The sequence below is a fragment of the Xenopus tropicalis genome, chromosome 5, assembly GCF_000004195.4.
Source record: "Xenopus tropicalis strain Nigerian chromosome 5, UCB_Xtro_10.0, whole genome shotgun sequence".
NCBI classification, from domain to species: Eukaryota; Metazoa; Chordata; class Amphibia; order Anura; family Pipidae; genus Xenopus; species Xenopus tropicalis.
Window position 1 is genome coordinate 152,321,102 of NC_030681.2, and position 20,282 is coordinate 152,341,383.

Below are 20,282 nucleotides of genomic sequence, written 5' to 3' on the forward strand. Positions count from 1 at the left end.
AACGCAACCGTGATCTTTTTGTACGACCGATAAAAGACTTTTCGTGATGTTTTCGAACATCAGAAATTATCGTGGTTACCACAAAAAAATCGTGGTTGAGTAAATGGGCCCCATGTTGTGTCAGACAATATACAGCTCATATTATAAGCTGTAACGCAATGGGGATTTAGCACACAATGCAATGTAGTGTTTAGTTAGGGGCACACTGTGGGATCATACTAATTATGAAAAATGTAGCAGCTCTTGGAGTATTGTAGAACACAGCTTTGTAGGAAAGGCTCCTAGAATGCTACGGTAGCCAAGTGCCTTTAAATAAAGATAAGGAAACAAGAAATCCATATTCTTGTAAGTAAATATATTTCTACATTCCGTGTTTCTAGGTTACAGGTGCTATTAGCATAAACACCTGTCTATTGACAGCAAAATGCATCTCTTCATGTGACTAAACATAGTTTTCATTTTGCTACCTTAAATTACATATTCACAGTTCTCCTGAATGAGAAAGGGAAAAATCTAAAATTTTCAAGACCGGCTGTCATGTAACGCACAGCAATTTAATCTCTAGATGGGCATCATTATACCAACTGGCATTCTCACTGGCCCTATATGTCTTTTACAGGCTATGACTCAAGTGGCGAACAAATGAAAAAGCCGAATCTGTTCAAGTTATAAGAAATTACAGCTACTGGGATATTTTCATTTTATATTTTCATGTGAAGTCGATAAGGTGAGCTTTACCTTTCTTTTGCTTTTAACGAGAAAACTACAACGTACTAATGAGCATGCACAAAAGTGTGTAAAGGATGAAAAGAGTAGCACATAGAAAACGAAGGAATGAGGGAAATGTTACCATACTTACCGTCATTTCTCTTTCCTGGACTCAGCATACACCATGGGTTAATTCCCACCCAATGGTAGATTAGCACAGCACCGCCTCCTCCCCTAGGATATTATATTAGGCCCCTCTCCCACCAAGCCCACTCTCTAATTTTCAAGCCCTACTAAGGGGTCAGGCATGGTGTATGCTGTTTCTTCAGAGTTTGGGAAAGAGAAATTACGGTAAGTATGATAAAATTTCCCTCATTCTTGGACTCATCGAAAGAGCATACACCATAGGAATTACCAAAGCACTATTGGATGGGAAAACAAAGAAACACAAACATTATGATGCTGACAAAAATGTTACTGAAAAAGAAACTTCAAGATAGATAAAGCAAAAGATAACTTGAAGACTCTGGACATAAAGATTAAAAAATGAATGAACGTCTTAGAACTGGCCCATGTAGCAGCTCCACAGACTTTCTCTACCGAGACCTCCCCTTTTACAGCCCAAGAAGTAGATAAGGCCCAAGGACCTAGTTCTATGTATGCAGACCCGGAATCCTCATAACCTGTTTAGCTGTTATCTTTGAAGACCCCACCAATTCTGAAATTCCCTTGTCATGCTCCACTGAGTTGGTAGGGAAAGGGTCATCTGCCTCGAGTCTATCCTCGCCCCTAGAAATTCTACTACTTGAGATGGCTCTAGATCCTTCTCCCAACTGATGAGCCATCCATGGGTCTGAAGATTCTGTCAAACTTTCTCAAGATCTCCCAGCACTCTCTCTGTGGAGGGAGCCTTTATCAACAGGTTGTCCAAGTAATGGAAAATCTTAATTCCCAACAACCTCAGTCAAGTGAACTGGAAATGGTGGAATCCAATTGCATACCTCAAGAACTTCTGATCCTCCAAAGATGATAATATAAATCCCTGAGGTCTATGGTAACAATCCAGTTGTTCTGGAGGATGCTTGAACTTATGAGCTTGAGAGACTCCATCTGACAATACTGTTGAGCTCACCATGAGCCTAACCAAATCTATAGAGGCTTCTGGGAAAAACTCTGTTGCTAGTTTAAGCTTGGCTAAAGCTGCCACGATGTTAGATTTTTCAACGCGACTAACCAAGGCTTCTCAGGCTTCTCCCTGGAAACATAGCTATAGCCGGCCTAAAAGCAGCTGTTCCAGCTGAAAACATCTTCCTTAAGGCTGCCTCCATCCTTCTCATGGGATCCCTAAAAGAGGCTCCATCCGCCACTGCCAACACTGTTTTTTGTAGCCAGCTTAGAAATGGCAGCATCTATCTTGAGAATGTCCCAACTGAGCATATCTGCCTCCTCAAAGGGATACATTATATCGAAATCTTCTTTTCCAATTTGCTCCATTCAACAGAAATCAAATACTTGATCGTCTTGTCAAATAGCTTATCAACCTTGGACTCTACCACCTCCTTAGGAGCAAGATCTAATGCTTCTTTCACTGCTCTTATAAGTGGTTCAATGAGAGTTAAATCAAAACCAGGTTCATAGGATTGCTCCTCATCATCTCTGAAAATTTAGCATGAGGGTCAGACCTTTGAGTTAACTTTTGGTATGATGTGGAGAGTAATATTCTGAGACAATTTGCAACTCTCCAGTTTGGAATTTCATGAGTTATCTTGTTGCTAGGGTTCAAATTACCTTAGCAATCAGGGAGTGTTTTGAATGAGAGACTGGTATATGAATAGGAGAGGAACTAAATATAAAAATAAGGAATAAAATGTAACAATAACAATAAAACTGGAGCCTCACAGAGCAATAGTCTTTTTTGGCTGCCGGGGTCAGTGATCCCCATTTTGGAAAGAGTCGGTGGAAGAAGGCAAATAACTCAAATGAGCAGATTTATCAAAGTCCGAATTTCAGATAATTTAAAGTACGATTGGCAAAAATTTGGAGTAAATACAATAATTTCGGATGTGTGCTAATTGCACGAAAATTCGTATGGTGGCCGTACGAAAATATCGTGGTACGATCCGAAAGTTGCGAAATTTTCATATCTAAACAATCGTAAATGGGGCAAAAACCTTTCTGACTTTGAACCTTCAGTGTATGATTTTGGAAGCCTCCCATAGGACTCAATGGCACTCTGCAGCTCCAACCCGGCCCAAGGAAAGTCTCCCATAGGGCTCAATGGCACTCTGCAGCTCCAACTCGGCCCAAGGAAAGCCTCCCATAGGGCTCAATGGCACTCTGCAGCTCCAACTCGGCCCAAGGAAAGTCTCCCATAGGGCTCAATGGCACTCTGCAGCTCCAACCCAGCCCAAGGAAAGTCTCCCATAGGGCTCAATGGCACTCTGCAGCTCCAACCCGGCCCAAGGAAAGTCTCCCATAGGGCTCAATGGCACTCTGCAGCTCCAACCCGGCCCAAGGAAAGCCTCCCATAGGGCTCAATGGCACTCTGCAGCTCCAACCTGGCCCAAGGAAAGTCTCCCATAGGGCTCAATGGCACTCTGCAGCTCCAACCCGGCCCAAGGAAAGTCTCCCATAGGGCTCAATGGCACTCTGCAGCTCCAACCCAAGGAAAGTCTCCCATAGGGCTCAATGGCACTCTGCAGCTCCAACTCGGCCCAAGGAAAGCCTCCCATAGGGCTCAATGGCACTCTGCAGCTCCAACTCGGCCCAAGGAAAGCCTCCCATAGGGCTCAATGGCACTCTGCAGCTCCAACTCGGCCCAAGGAAAGTCTCCCATAGGGCTCAATGGCACTCTGCAGCTCCAACTCGGCCCAAGGAAAGCCTCCCATAGGGCTCAATGGCACTCTGCAGCTCCAACTCGGCCCAAGGAAAGCCTCCCATAGGACTCAATGGCACTCTGCAGCTCCAACTCGGCCCAAGGAAAGTCTCCCATAGGGCTCAATGGCACTCTACAGCTCCAACTCGGCCCAAGGAAAGCCTCCCAATAGGGCTCAATGGCACTCTGCAGCTCCAACCTGGCCCAAGGAAAGTCTCCCATAAGGCTCAATGGCACTCTGCAGCTCCAACCCGGCCCAAGGAAAGTCTCCCATAGGGCTCAATGGCACTTTGCAGCTCCAACCCCGCCCAAGGAAAGGCTCCCATAGGGCTCAATGGCACTCTGCAGCTCCAACCCGGCCCAAGGAAAGTCTCCCATAGGGCTCAATGGCACTCTGCAGCTCCAAGCCGGCCCAAGGAAAGTCTCCCATAGGGCTCAATGGCACTCTGCAGCTCCAACCCGGCCCAAGGAAAGTCTCCCATAGGGCTCAATGGCACTCTGCAGCTCCAACCCGGCCCAAGGAAAGTCACCATACTGATGCTTGAATGAATCCGAAACTTTCGTAGTCGTAGTCAATTATGTCGCACAAATTGACGCAAAGCACGAAAAACTTGCGGAAATTAACGAAAATATCATGGAAAATACACAAAATTCTATAAATTTGAAAAAATAAGAATTTTTCACATTCAGACCCAATCATTGATAAATGTGCCCCAAAAACTATAGAAAATAAACAATGATGACAAATTGGAAAGTTGCTTAGAATTAGCAATTCTATTCTGAGCTGATCTGGAAGGCTCAGTGACAACTTACATTTTTTTTTATTAGCTGAATTAGTCTGACCTGGCCACCTACACAGACAGCGAGTTACACCACATTCTGTCTATTGATAATGCTGAACAGTACAGCAAATTAAGTTTCCTGTCAATCCTAATCTATAGGGTACTGTCTCTCCGAGCTGTAACCACTCAGTTTCCCATGGGCCTTTTAACCAGAAGGTTTCTCATGCTCAGGGTCGGACTGGGGGATGCAGGGCCCACCGGGGCTGCTGCTTGATTTTGTGTGTTCCGATAAGCCCTTGTATTAATACAGTTTGCCAGTGTTATCTTGTATGGGGAATACAGGAGATGCCTTCATAGATCTGACATTTATTGTCCTGAAACCAGAGCTGAGAAATCCCTTGAAACACCAATGATTACCTTCTTAGCTGGGTAAACGTGAATCACAGTCCTCTGTGTTTTATGTCAATTTTCAGGCAATCAAGTAATGCGTTTGGTGCCTTGTGACTTCTTGTATTGACTTTTCATGTTCTGTTCAGTTGGCTCCTGGGAATTAAGCCTGGCTAATACCAGTGCTCACTTTATTTATAAACACACTTTACACTTCAGTGAGGCCATTCTTCCGGAAGCTGTGTTTACAGTAGATATAGTAATCCTGAACTTCTCAAGTTAGACCCTCCAGTGGGCATCCCTAGAGCTTTCTAAATAGAACATTTTTGCTGTCTTGATATGGAGTAAAGAATCGTGCAGGCAAAGCTCTTCTTGCTGAGGAGTAGCAAGCTCTAACTGAGAATGGACATCTTATTTTAACCCATTCACACAAAGAACGTTGATAAAAAAAAGTTAATTAGCCACATTAGTGCAAGCTAGAACACAATATTTATCCTGCAGAAAGCTTTACCATACCTGAGTAAACAGCCATAGAAGATCCCTCTGTTTAAGATAGCAGCTGCTATTTGAGCTTGGCCTGACTTAACTTCCCTGCCTGCACACTGCTCATGGAACAGCTCTAAGCTCAGATTACACAGTACAGAGGGGAGGAGGAGAAGGGAGGGGTAGAGAAGAGCAAACTGAGCAGACTTGTGCCCTGCCCTGAAGGATTTTTCTGAGAGCAGGAAGTCTGATACAGAAAATCATGTGTACAAAATAGAAGGAAAGAAATGTGGTGTTTCTTTTCACTGAGGACTAAGAGCAGCGTTTCTGTGAGTGCTTATGGCTGTATTTACATAGACCTTTCTGATAAAGCTTACTTAGTTTTTAAATCATGGTGTATAATAAGGTGCATAATAAATCCTTTCCAGCACTACTCTCATTCACTAAACCATGTAAATCATTTTGAGTTTAAAAGGAACCATTTGCATTGTGATATCCCTGTCTGTTTAATAACTAATGTCTATATACAGAGAATTCTTCCATCTGTTGTACAAAGGGGAAGCTCAGGGGACGTAAATTTGCTGACATGTTATAGCAGGGATCCCCAACATTTTTTTACTTGTCAGCCACACTCATATGTAAAAAAGTGTTGGCCATATGTCTAGGAAGATTCTTATTCATCCAGGTCATGATATATAGTATCTAGTAGAAGTCTAAAACAACTGGAGTCAGGGCCAGAACTAGGGGTAAGCAGAAGAGGCACCTGCCTAGGGCACAATGGGGGGAGGGCACTAGCGGGTACCTCTTCTGCGTACCCCTAATCTGGGTTTGCTTACCCTCACAGTTGCTCTCCACGCGCTCCCCTCTCCATCTGGGACATCAATATGCAAGCTCGTAGCCCCCATCAGGGGTGAAGACTCGGCGACCTGGCCGGCCAGGCTGCCTAGGGGGCCTGGCTGGCTTGGCCCACCACTGACTGGACTTGTTTCACCACTCATCCAGGTGGCTTCTTCAGTTAAAAAAAAACCAAACTGCTGGAGTAAAATTGTGGGCGTCATTTATCAACACTGGGCAAATTTGCCCATGGCAACCAACCAAATTGTTGCATTCATTGTTCTACCTGCAGGTGGCTAATGAATGCCAATCACTGACTGGTTGCTATGGGTTACTGCCCACAGGCAAATTTGCCCAGTGTTGATAAGTGAGCCCCGTATAAATCTCCTTGCTTCTAAAACTTGCCTCCAAGCCAGAAATGTAAAAATTGGCACCTACTCTGAGGCCGCTGGGAGCAACATTAAAGGGGCAGTGAGCAACATGTTGCCTCTGAGCCACTGGTTGGGGATCACTGTGTTATATTAAGAACCAGGAATGTGTCAATAGTCACTTCTACCTTCAACCTTCTGCCAAAAAACCTCAAATATGAAACTGTGTCTATTGCCAATTGGAACTTGTCTCTAAGTCTGTTAATGAAGGTAGTGGGCGTGGCATATAATAATACAAATGATGTGTCACACATTAACCTTATATTAATCATCAAATATATTATTTTTAACCTGTACGCATCTTGCTCTCCGTGACCTGACCTTTCCTGATTACGTTGTTGTGATTAATTAAATATATTAGGCTGAAATCCGTATCGATAAGACCCATTATTTTTTTATGGATCTCCTAGGTATTAGGACAAATGGCACGTTATATAGATTCATACGGTTTCGTATGCATGTGGAGCCTGTAGATATTTCCTGAGCGTCATTTTCATTTTTCAGAATTAAAACCAGCAATCCGTGAAGCCTGAAATTGATTCCCACAATTAGAGTAATTGCATTGTCTGGGAGCCCAGATCAAAAGAGACACTAAAGAAATCGGCACATTCTTCTTCTGCTCGGATTCCAGAAAGTAGAAAAGAGTATTTTTAATGAATGATAGAACCATTTGGTCCTGAACCGTCAAAAGTGATTTTTCCAAAGAATTACGGACCTTTCGGTAATGGCCTCCTCATTTTTTCTTTTAAAATGGAATTTTGCCCAAAAGACCTGACTGGCCATACGTAATATTTACTATAGTCTCTTTGGCTATATCCTGAGCTATATATAAAGCAAAATATACTTTTACTTATCTCAGACTTAATTGAATCCACTAATTCCTGTGCATCAGTACTGTCTGGCCATTTTACCCATTAAAGTCAAGAAACGGCAGTTTTCACTCCTACAAATATGCCATTATGTCCCTTGACCATGGTCACATGGAGGTGGCTGGGAATGTACGAATGCAACCTGAATATATAATAATATATGAATTATACATAAAGAACCCCCCCAGCTTCAATATGCCCTGTTTTACCTCTTCTTGTAGCACCAAGAGATCCAGCAGATTGCTGTCTAAATTGAAACACAACCACATTTCTATATTTTATACTTCATTTGAGCCCATTTAACAAGAAAATATTCCTGTCTTTCTGCCCCATTGACGTACGTTTCTCTGATTCAGGTTTCCACATGAGCAATTTAATGATTCTGTGTTTTCCCGAAAAGGCAGAACAATACGTAATTCAATGAGCTTGTTATTTTCTCATTGCTTTACATTGCCTGGAAAAATCTCTAAGATTTTTTTAAGACTAGTAGTTAGAGCAGTCCAAATACTGTTTATGGGGTTTTTATGGACTTGTGAGAGATAACCTAACCTATAACAACAGTCATTACTGGAGATCTCATACCATTTTCTCTGATATTATAGAGTAAGGGAAATTTCATATGGACACTGCTTTTTTAAATCACTGAACTCTGGCTATACCCATCACTGTAATCTCTTTCTTCAAAAAGTATAAATAAATCCCATGTTTATATGCTGAAATCCCAGTGCAAAACAGTTCTTCTCTTTCTGCCTCATTTGAAATCCTGGCAGGGGAGGAGGGACTAAAACATTGCTCTTACAAATTGTAACAACTTCTCCACAGCTTACAGACAGCAGGAACTACATAACCCCACAATGCATTGCACTGCGATGTTCCTTTTCCTTGTCTATAAGCATCTTTTCTATTACACTGTGTGACATGCTGACTGCCTGTATACGGAATTGTTGGGGGAAATTAGCTGTGGCAGACAGGTAAGCAGGAGCATAGAGACAGGGACACCACATCATTTGGCAAAAACACAGGTTTATTTGGGCAAACTCTTCCCAACATAAAGGTCATAGGAACACAATTCATCAGCAATTTCAACAAACTTATTCAAAATTTGTCCCCTCTCTAGGGCTCTCACCATCCAGGGCAACTTCCACGCTCTGGAACTTTTTAAGGACTTCTCACTATCCCCAGTGACTTCACGGTGACTCTTGCATTTGGGAACACTGAGGCTTCTCACCAAGCCCTACTGTCTCTCCCCTCCTGGGATACCAGCTCACCAGCTTCTGGAACATTCTGGCTTCTCACCAAGCCCTACTGTCTCTCCCCTCCTGGGATATCAGCTCACCAGCTTCTGGAACATTTTGGCTTCTCACCAAGCCCTACTGTCTCTCCCCTCCTGGGATACCAGCTCACCAGCTTCTGGAACATTCTGGCTTCTCACCAAGCCCTACTGTCTCTCCCCTCCTGGGATACCAGCTCACCAGCTTCTGGAACATTCTGGCTTCTCACCAAGCCCTACTGTCTCTCCCCTCCTGGGATATCAGCTCACCAGCTTCTGGAACATTTTGGCTTCTCACCAAGCCCTACTGTCTCTCCCCTCCTGGGATACCAGCTCACCAGCTTCTGGAACATTCTGGCTTCTCACCAAGCCCTACTGTCTCTCCCCTCCTGGGATATCAGCTCACCAGCTTCTGGAACATTTTGGCTTCTCACCAAGCCCTACTGTGTCTCCCCTCCTGGGATACCAGCTCACCAGCTTCTCACTTAGCCCTGATACTCTGGCTCTCATACACTTTGTTACGGCTCCCTCTGCTCCTTGCTGTGGCAGGCAGCCCCCCCCCCCAGCCCCCCTGGGAGTTCCTAACACAGGCAGCCTTCCTGCTCTCTGCCCCACTATGATAGTGACCCCTTTTTTCCTTTACAGGCAGCTCCTCTCTCAGCTGCCTCATAATTACCTGACTATGATGAATTATTAACCATATTTGCACTAGAAATTCCCCTGCAGTCCACTTAATGCACCACAAATACACACTTAGCCACACTTTTAGGCTGTGTTTCCTAAGCACAATACCAAAGCTCCTTAAACACTACCATGGACTTTCCAAGGATTCCGCTGACCTATACAACCCCCAAACCCACCCAAACAGTTGGTTAGAAGGAGATAATTTTCCATATGTTAGTTCAGGCTGGGCAGTCTGATCTCCATCATACCCTTTTCATTATTTTTCAGTCCTTGAAACAAACAAACAAAAAGAGGCAGCTGTGATTGTCTGGGTTGGTCATGGCCTTTCTAACCAATGTCTGTCCTTTTCTATCACCTTCTCCCAACTGCTCTTCTACACAGAGTATTTCAAGTGAACAAAAAAACCAATAAACCACAATCACAATCATATTTGCTTCTCCATAAAGCCACTGTGCTTCCCTGTGATCTTAAGCAGGAGGCTTTTAGTGGGGGACCTTGTACTTCCAGTAAATTCAGTTTCAAATAAATTAATAGAGATGAAAAGCTCTCAGATCACTCTGGGAATCTTGAAAATATAACGTAACAATATAAGACCCGTGGGGGCTGTGGAAATACCTATTACTTACCTTATAAGACCCGTGGGTGCTGTGGAAATACCTATTACTTACCTTCTATACATTTTAGTGACATAAATGGGAAGGGAGATGCCTCATGAAATTCACTGATCTGTTTCTTGCCATCCACATACATCAGAATTTATCACTAAGGTGCAGCAGTCAGTGTAGGGATAGATCAGTTTTACAGCAGTTTTTTCTGGAGCAATAAAAGCAGAATATATAGCACTTAATTTAACATCCTATAATACACAAGAGACATTTATATTACTTTGACTTACTGTAAGCTATATATTTAGAAACACCTACCCCTGACATCAAAGATATTAATAATAGATAAAAAATATATATACCACATTGGCCATCCTGACTTAGAACACAGGTATGGGATCTGTTATTCAGAATGCTCAGGACCTGGGATTTCCATAATTTGGGTCTCCATACCTCGTCTGTTCAAAAGCTTTCAATATGAATTAATTATATCTTAGTTGGGATCAAGTAGAAAGGTACTGTGTTATTACAGAGGAAAAAAATCATATTTAAAAATTGGAATTATTTGCTTATAATGAAGTTTATAGGAGATGGCTTTTTTCAGAGCTTTCAGGATAATGGGTTTCTAAATAACAGATCCCATACCTGTATTTTTAGCCTTTACCCACCTTTGTTGTCGTCTTCTCTAACTTTTTCCTCTCTCTTGCAGAACTCACATTGCAATAGGGATTTGCAGACTTTCTGCCAAAGAGAAAACCCTACAACTACAGAGTGCAACATTCTGAGGCATTTGATTGGAACAACAAGCTGAAGGCATCTGCTTACTGCCACTGGTGCCTAAATGTGAGTTAAAACCTAGAAATATATAGGGCCGGTCCTGCCATGAGAACCTTGCCGTAGACGGCCAGTTACCAGGGGCGGCAAAAAGCCACCTCTGGTAACTTTAAGAGCCGAATTTTTATTTTTTAAACCAGAGTGGTTCCCCTCTGAGGCTAAAGTTGTAAGCGCAGAGCAGGAAAGAAGGCATCGGGGCTGCAGCCCCAGAATTTGCTGCATGAACATTTTTAGAATTAGAGAGTCCAACCACAAATTGTGCTCTATTGGATATGGTGATGGGAAGCCTGGATACTAGTAACCTTCATATGATCCCACTTCATATATTTTTTTTAAAAAGACAAAAAAAAATTGAGTCAATGAAGTCTTTGAATTGCCAAATTGACAATAATGAGTAAAGGCGGCCATACACGGGCCGATTCTAGCTGCCGATATGGGTCCCTTGAACCGATTCGGCAGCTAATCGCCCCGTGTATGGGCACTACCGACGGGCCTGCCCAACTGATATCTGGCCTGAAATCAACCAGATCTCGATCGGGCAGGTTAGAAAATCTAGTCGGATCGGGGACCGCATCGGCTCATTGATGCGGTCCCCGGACCGACTTTTCCTTTGCCTGTCCTATTCCTTTTCCTGGATTCTCCCGGTGTCGCCCACCCGTAGGTGGGGATATCAGGAGAAGATCCGCTCGCTTGGTGATGTCGCCTGTGTATGGGGACATTTATCCTAAAGCAGCAGATCTATTAAAAATCTAATTGTTTTTACTGTTTCACATTGATAAGAACTTTCTTCCTCTGCTGTATTTCATTTCCACTCTGTCCTGTGGTACTAAACCTTGTAAGGCCCTTATAGATGACATTTTTGCCTAACTAACTATATTGAAAACATTTTTTATTTTGCACAGTCTGTCTATTTTACCCAGTTTAATTTTTACACTGAACTATTTATTTAAAACTACCAAGCAGGTGGTTTCCACCAGGAAAGGAGTTAATAAAGTTATTATATATCTCTGCAATACATTTGTGCTTTTAGATTCTTTTAAAATACATTTTGTGCTTAGGTGGAATATCGTAATGGGTCTGGGTATGGCACTGGGAAACCTAGGTGCACTTACATCCTCACTGCTCACTGGGAAATAGTAATTTATTGTCCTGTAAACCCCACTCGCGGCTGTCCTTCCACCCAAGGGATTTATGCAGTTCCCAGTGTGCCAAAGGGCTTTATAGACTTCTTGGTACATCAGATAATGGGCCTACTGGATGGTAAAAGGGTTGCACTTTTTTCTCATTTTCTACTATAAAACAAAGTGCCTGCATACATAAACCATCTGTTGAATGCACAACCGAGGTCTCTCACTGGGAAAAATCATGAGGAAAGCTGTTATTCTGCGCAGATGCCACTGGAGGTGCAGAACGTATATGAGACGGCCGCTCGGGTCTGGTTTCACCATTTAACTGCAGGAAACCTCACGCTTTCAATTATCTGCGTAGCTGTTCACCGCAGGAATCCAGTTGAATTGCTCAGCTACAGAAAAACACACTCACTGGAGGATTTGATACAGAATTTCTATTTAATACATGTATTTAGGTTCAGGACACATTAAAGTATCCTGCTGTTAGGCAAGTCCTTTACATTTCTACTGTCATGTTTATGATATAATCTGGCAAGCCGTCGATACCCCTGGGGGTGAGGGCAATTACATATCAGTTGCTAATTGAGAGAACATCATATACAGTATATATGTGCATACAGCCATATTTCTATGCAGCCATTTATATACACAGTACTAACAGGCACTGTAAGAGAGGGCAGGTAGGATTAATTGCCCAGCGGCGAATCTGCTGCTAGAGATAGGCCACTCTGGCTCCCCTAACCATGCACTAATTATTCACAGTTGTATCAGGAAAGGGTTCTATGATGTTAGTTAGTATGACAGAGATTAGAATACAAAATGTAATCTGAGATATATTACCATTAAATTAACAATTTGTGCCTCGGGGGAAAATAAATTATTGTTGTCTTTGTTGATTTTTTTCTTTTCCAAGTGTGCAAAGCAATGAGAACCTGATTCTGTGCTACAAGAGAAAGGGAGATCGAACAGCTCAGTTGGAACAATTGTTAAAGATTTAAAAAATCTCCCAGAATTTCCAAATGTTGACAATTTTTTAAAACTTTAGCTCTGATGGAAATGACTGACTCTCTCCTCACTTCATCCTGTTTATACTATAATGCCTGTGGCGTCAATGTTGACCATTATATCACTGAAATGTTTGGCTGCATTATTCCATTATTTCTATGGGAGAATAACTAACGCCTTCTGCACAACATGATAAAAAAGTCATCAATATTGTACAACCTGTACTTTGGTTCATTTCAATGAAATCATATTTGCTTCAATAAAATCCCATTACTACAGTTATAGGACCTGTTATCCAGATTACTCAGGACCTGGGGTGTTGGATCTCCATAACTTTAGTCTACTAAAAAATAATTTGAACACTAATTAAACCTAATGTGATTGTTTTGCTTCCATTATATGTTAGGATCAAGCACAAGGTACTGTTTTATTATTACAGAGAAAAGGGAATCATTTAACCATGAAATAAACCCAATAGGGCTGTTCTGCCCCAATAAGGGGTAATTATATCTTAGTTGGGATCAAGTACAGGTACTGTTTTATTATTACAGAGAAAAGGGAATCATTTAACCATGAAATAAACCCAATAGGGCTGTTCTGCCCCCAATAAGGGGTAATTATATCTTAGTTGGGATCAAGTACAGGTACTGTTTTATTATTACAGAGAAAAGGGAATCATTTAACCATTAAATAAACCCAATAGGGCTGTTCTGCCCCAATAAGGGGTAATTATATCTTAGTTGGGATCAAGTACAGGTACTGTTTTATTATTACAGAGAAAAGGGAATCATTTAACCATTAAATAAACCCAATAGGGCTGTTCTGCCCCCAATAAGGGGTAATTATATCTTAGTTGGGATCAAGTACAGGTACTGTTTTATTATTACAGAGAAAAGGGAATCATTTAACCATGAAATAAACCCAATAGGGCTGTTCTGCCCCAATAAGGGGTAATTATATCTTAGTTGGGATCAAGTACAGGTACTGTTTTATTATTACAGAGAAAAGGGAATCATTTAACCATTAAATAAACCCAATAGGGCTGTTCTGCCCCCAATAAGGGGTAATTATATCTTAGTTGGGATCAAGTACAGGTACTGTTTTATTATTACAGAGAAAAGGGAATCATTTAACCATGAAATAAACCCAATAGGGCTGTTCTGCCCCCAATAAGGGGTAATTATATCTTAGGATCAAGCACAAGGTACTATTTTATTATTACAAAGAAAGATGAAATAATTTTTTAAAAAAGGTAATTATTTGATAAACATTAAGTTGGCCTTCCTATATTTTGGAGCTTTCTAGATAACGGGTTTCCAAATAACGGATCCTATGCTTGTATATTGACACCAACATTACACCCAATTCCTTTGGTTTCTCTGGAAACACAATTCTACAAATAGACAATTCCAACATTGACAGCTTTAATGATTCCTATTTTGTCATCTTATAAACAGGACCCAAGTTAATTGAAATAAGTATATTATTTTGCTTAAGGGAGAAGGAAAGGCCAAATGTTAGGCACCCCCCAGTGATTGTAATCACTTACCCCGGCCGGTGCTCCTGTTAGGAGAAGACTGCACCAACCAGGGGTTAATTCTGGCTTCAGGAAAGTGATTACAATCACGGGGAATGTTAGGCACCCCCTGGTGATTGTAACTTTCCTTCTCCTTTAAATGACTGGATAAAGAAAATGAGATCAATAAAACCATTACTGAATGCCAAACACCAGTTCCTTGATCAGTATTTGAATCTAGATGTATTTATATAGGGCCCTCTTTACCGCTTGTATTGGTTTTTTGTATGTACACAGTGCTGCAGACTATAAATACATGTTGATAATAGTTTAATCTATATATATACTGTATATATATTTACCCTACAGTAGCCATGTAATTTTCACATGCTGGAATGGCATAGAACTTTTTTATTTTAATACAGGGGGTTATGTAATAAAAGACACTTGGGGTCATTTATAACCACTGGGCAAATTGACATCTGGGAGGAACCCATGGTAACCAGGGCCTAGGCAACCCGATCGGTCACCTCGCCCTTGCACCTTCCCCCCACCTCACGTGTTGCGGGGAATGGGGGGGAGTCATTGCTAGGGGTGGGCAGGAGAGGTTCCTGCTTGGCTCCCCCCAATCGTTGCACCCTAGGCAGGTGCCTCTTCTTCTGCCTACCCCTAGTTCCAGCCCTGGCAGCTGGCTTAAAAAAACTGATCACTGATCACTGATTGGTTGCTAGAGGTAACTGGCGGGGGCAAGTGAACCCAGTGTTTATAAATGAGCCCCACAACATTTGTCCAGGAGCAGTAACCCATTGCAACCAATCAGCAGGAGGCATTTACTGGTCGCCTGTTTAGAAGCAATCACCTTATTGGTTTCTATTGGTTACTGCTCCTGGGCAACCTCAGTGCCTTTTATTACATATGGGGAGAGACTATATTGTATCTGCTGCCTTATTTCTTTTTGGAAAATAATTCCCAAATTTCTCACAATTTGCGAATACACACCCAGCACTGAACTGCTTCCTACCCTTTATTAACCCTTTATTAACTGAGTAGGGCTCAGCAGGGAAAGTGTTAAAGGAATATTATCATCTTAACCAGCTCAGGTGCTTTGGCCTCTTGCAAATATGAAGCCTACAAAGCATGAAATAACAAATGAGAGGATGTGTAGCTTGTAGCCTTAGGGTAACAGGCTCTTTATCTCTTGCTGTATTTATAACTCCCTGGGGAACACAGTGACAGATACTAAAATGAGTTACATGACCCGTGCCTTCCTCAGCCCACCGTTTACAATCTGATCATTTCATGTCTTTTGCTTTACTCTCGGCTAAGGCGACGCTGTCAGTCTCCTTGTTTCCCTATAGTTAGAAAACAAGAAGGAAACAATAAGCCGTGGCTTCTAGAAGGTTCACCTTAGATGCATATGGTTTGCACTGTGTAGAGAATACCAACTTACCTGGATATGAACAGGAGAGGGATAAGTGTAGGGTTGCCACCTGTTTAGTTTTGGGTTGGACATCCCGGTTTTCAGAAGGGCTGTCCGGGTCAAAACCTTCAGCCCGGTTTTCCAAATTAGGAAAACTGGGCAGAACTCACTAAGATTGATGCGGTGGTCAACCAATTGCCGCATTGTAGCTCCACCCTGTGATGTCACTGGCTCCACCCATTGACATCATGGCCCCACCTCCCGAGACATCATCGCCCACCCCCTGCCCGGCAAAAAAAGCCGGCATAGGTGGCAACCCTAGATAAGTGTAAAGCGTAAATAAAATTATACTGGCTACTGAAACTCCCAAAATCCCATCACAGTTACAGTTACTTTACATATATATATATATATATACATTTATATTTTAAAGCTGGCAATACACTCACCAATATAATCATCGGTATCACCGATATAAAACATGGTGCAAAAATTTTCTGGAAATAATTCTGAGCCAACACATGGTCCAAAAATCATACAAAATGGTTTTCAGATCATGTGTGGGCTCAGAATTATCCCAATAATTTGGTGACGTTGATTGGCCGATACCCTTGGGGCCCTACAATGGGGGTCACTTTGGTACCATTGGTGCCTGTAACTATTTCATGTTCAGAACATCCTCCCATTGGTTATATTTAGGGTTTTATCCTACAGTTTCAGGCTGAGTGTGAGTTTTAGAACATTGCATTTAACAATCTATATTCGAACATTCGTCAGAAGAAGGCTAAAATCTGAACGTGTATGGCCACCTTAACACAGCATGCTTAATTGGGCTTATACTGATCAACTTTAGGTCAAAAACCACAAGAAACTTTTCTGTGTCTGGAAGATTTTGTGTTCTGCCATCTCTCCTAAATGATAAGATTTAGCTTGCTGCTCAAATAACAAACACTATAGTCGCCCCAACAAATATGAATAAGCAACGATATAAAGATAACGAGACTCCTCAGTAAGAATGATATAGAAAAACTGGAAACCTATTCTTTCATTAAAGGGATATTGTCGTGATTTTTATGGGGTAATTTTTATTTCTAAATGACACTGTTACACAGCAAATAATTCCCTCTGCCATTTAACCTTTTATTCTTGAACCAACAAATGTATTTGTAGCTGTAATATTGGTGTGTAGGCGCCATCTCAGTGCCTTGTGCCTGAGTCTGAGCTTTCAGCCAGCGCTACACATTAGAACTGCTTTCAGCTAACCTATTGTTTCTCCTACTCCCATGTAACTGGAGGAGTCCCAAGCCGGACTTGGATTTCTTACTATTGAATGCTATTCTGATACCTACTGGGAGCTGCTATCTTGCTCCCTTCCCATTGATCTGCTGGGGGTGAGTGAGTGTAGGACTGGCCAGACCGGGGGGAGTGAGTGTAGGACAGGCCAGACCGGGGGTGAGTGAGTGTAGGACTGGCCAGACTGGGGGTGAGTGAGTGTAGGACAGGCCAGACCGGGGGTGAGTGAGTGTAGGACAGGCCAGACTGGGGGTGAGTGAGTGTAGGACAGGCCAGACCGGGGGGAGTGAGTGTAGGACCGGCCAGACCGGGGGTGAGTGAGTGTAGGACTGACCAGACCGGGGGTGAGTGAGTGTAGGACCGGCCAGACCGGGGGGAGTGAGTGTAGGACCGGCCAGACCGGGGGTGAGTGAGTGTAGGACTGGCCAGACCGGGGGTGAGTGAGTGTAGGACAGGCCAGACCGGGGGTGAGTGAGTGTAGGACAGGCCAGACCGGGGGTGAGTGAGTGTAGGACAGGCCAGACCGGGGGGAGTGAGTGTAGGACCGGCCAGACCGGGGGGGGGGGGGTGAGTGTAGGACCGGCCAGACCGGGGGTGAGTGTAGGATAGGCCAGACCGGGGGTGAGTGAGTGTAGGACGGGCCAGACCGGGGGGGAGTGAGTGTAGGACAGACCAGGGGTGAGTGAGTGTAGGACAGGCCAGACCGGGGGGAGTGAGTGTAGGACCGGCCAGACCGGGGGGAGTGAGTGTAGGACCGGCCAGACCGGGGGTGAGTGTAGGACAGGCCAGACCGGGGGTGAGTGAGTGTAGGACAGGCCAGACCGGGGGTGAGTGAGTGTAGGACAGGCCAGACCGGGGTGAGTGAGTGTAGGACTGGCCAGACCGGGGGTGAGTGAGTGTAGGACAGGCCGGGGGTGAGTGAGTGTAGGACTGGCCAGACCGGGGGGAGTGAGTGTAGGACTGGCCAGACCGGGGGTGAGTGAGTGTAGGACAGGCCAGACCGGGGGTGAGTGAGTGTAGGACAGGCCAGACCGGGGGGGAGTGAGTGTAGGACTGGCCAGACCGGGGGTGAGTGAGTGTAGGACTGGCCAGACCGGGGGTGAGTGAGTGTAGGACGGGCCAGACCGGGGGTGAGTGAGTGTAGGACGGGCCAGACCGGGGGTGAGTGAGTGTAGGACGGGCCAGACCGGGGGTGAGTGAGTGTAGGACAGGCCAGACCGGGGGTGAGTGAGTGTAGGACTGGCCAGACCGGGGGTGAGTGAGTGTAGGACGGGCCAGACCGGGGGTGAGTGAGTGTAGGACCGGCCAGACCGGGGGTGAGTGAGTGTAGGACCGGCCAGACCGGGGGTGAGTGAGTGTAGGACCGGCCAGACCGGGGGTGAGTGAGTGTAGGACAGGCCAGACCGGGGGTGAGTGAGTGTAGGACAGGCCAGACCGGGGGTGAGTGAGTGTAGGACAGGCCACACCGGGGGTGAGTGAGTGTAGGACAGGCCAGACCGGGGGTGAGTGAGTGTAGGACAGGCCAGACCGGGGGTGAGTGAGTGTAGGACTGGCCAGACCGGGGGTGAGTGAGTGTAGGACTGGCCAGACCGGGGGTGAGTGAGTGTAGGACAGGCCACACCGGGGGTGAGTGAGTGTAGGACAGGCCAGACCGGGGGTGAGTGAGTGTAGGACAGGCCACACCGGGGGTGAGTGAGTGTAGGACAGGCCAGACCGGGGGTGAGTGAGTGTAGGACAGGCCAGACCGGGGGTGAGTGAGTGTAGGACTGGCCAGACCGGGGGTGAGTGAGTGTAGGACTGGCCAGACCGGGGGTGAGTGAGTGTAGGACAGGCCACACCGGGGGTGAGTGAGTGTAGGACAGGCCAGACCGGGGGTGAGTGAGTGTAGGACTGGCCAGACCGGGGGTGAGTGAGTGTAGGACTGGCCAGACCGGGGGTGAGTGAGTGTAGGACTGGCCAGACCGGGGGGAGTGAGTGTAGGACAGGCCAGACCGGGGGTGAGTGAGTGTAGGACTGGCCAGACCGGGGGTGAGTGAGTGTAGGACAGGCCAGACCGGGGGTGAGTGAGTGTAGGACTGGCCAGACCGGGGGGAGTGAGTGTAGGACAGGCCCCCCAGAAGCTGCGCCCCAGATAGCTGCCTACCCTACTGACCCCTAGTTCCAGCCCTGCTATATCACTTTACTAGATACAGAGTCAGTCACTTGGAATTTACACATGTATTATGCTGATATAGCTCTTATGTACAACTATTCCTTAATTGTAAATACAATTAGTAGGCACCGGTGCTGGATAAACCAATACCTGGAAATGCTTCAAGTAGCAATTGACTCTCTATTGTAAGCCAGAAACAAGTGATTGCGGTTTAAAGGCCACAATCATTAAATGGAAGGCTACTTGCTTGTAATCAAACGACATACCATAATCCCCATGATTTAGGCTTTATTTGTTATTACTGAGCACAGGTCCCTATTCTCATTATGTTCCGTCTCTTTCTCTCTATGTATATTAATGTCTCCCCGTGCCCCCACAGCGGCGCAACATGAAACTCTGAGCCGTGTCTGGGAACTTGTTTCTGCAGAGAAAGCAATTGATTTCTTGGAAGATCCTGTAGGCATTTGACTCCATTGAGGTGAAACAATATTTTTATGTGTGACAGTGATAATTATCTCTCTCTGACAGCCCTGCATTATCAAGTCGGCTCAGCAGGAGAAGCAAAGGCAGATGTACCCAAGGCAGACAATAAACCTGGAGACGAGGAAGGCAGACTCATCTACGTAACTACATACAGATACTTCATGATAGTCATCACAATCCCCGGATCTTCTTATGTAGAACATGGTGAATGTGAGTATCCTGCAAACTCCTGACTCTGCTAAATGTACCATGTGTTCAACAGGCATTGTATGGGGGGCTCAGTGGGCTCAAACAATGGGTGTCAGCTCCCAGTAGGTATCAGAATAGCACTCAATAGTAAGAAATCCAAGTCCGGCTTGGGACTCCTCCAGTTACATGGGAGTAGGAGAAACAATAGGTTAGCTGAAAGCAGTTCTAATGTGTAGCGCTGGCTGAAAGCTCAGACTCAGGCACACTTTACTGCTGCGCTGCAAGTTGGAGTGATACATCCCCCCCCCCCCCAGCAGCCGATCAGCAGAACAATG

At 44.5% G+C, this 20,282-nt stretch overlaps 1 long non-coding RNA gene across 1 annotated transcript; it reads left to right on the top strand.

Annotated features, from left to right (window-relative positions):
- The first annotated feature begins 634 nt into the window (after nt 1-634).
- On the top strand, nt 635-19,962 carry LOC116411099. The gene is made up of 3 exons (XR_004222843.1): nt 635-727; nt 10,635-10,768; nt 19,804-19,962. It is a non-coding gene; the product is annotated as an uncharacterized LOC116411099 (long non-coding RNA).
- The last annotated feature ends 320 nt before the right edge of the window (nt 19,963-20,282 follow it).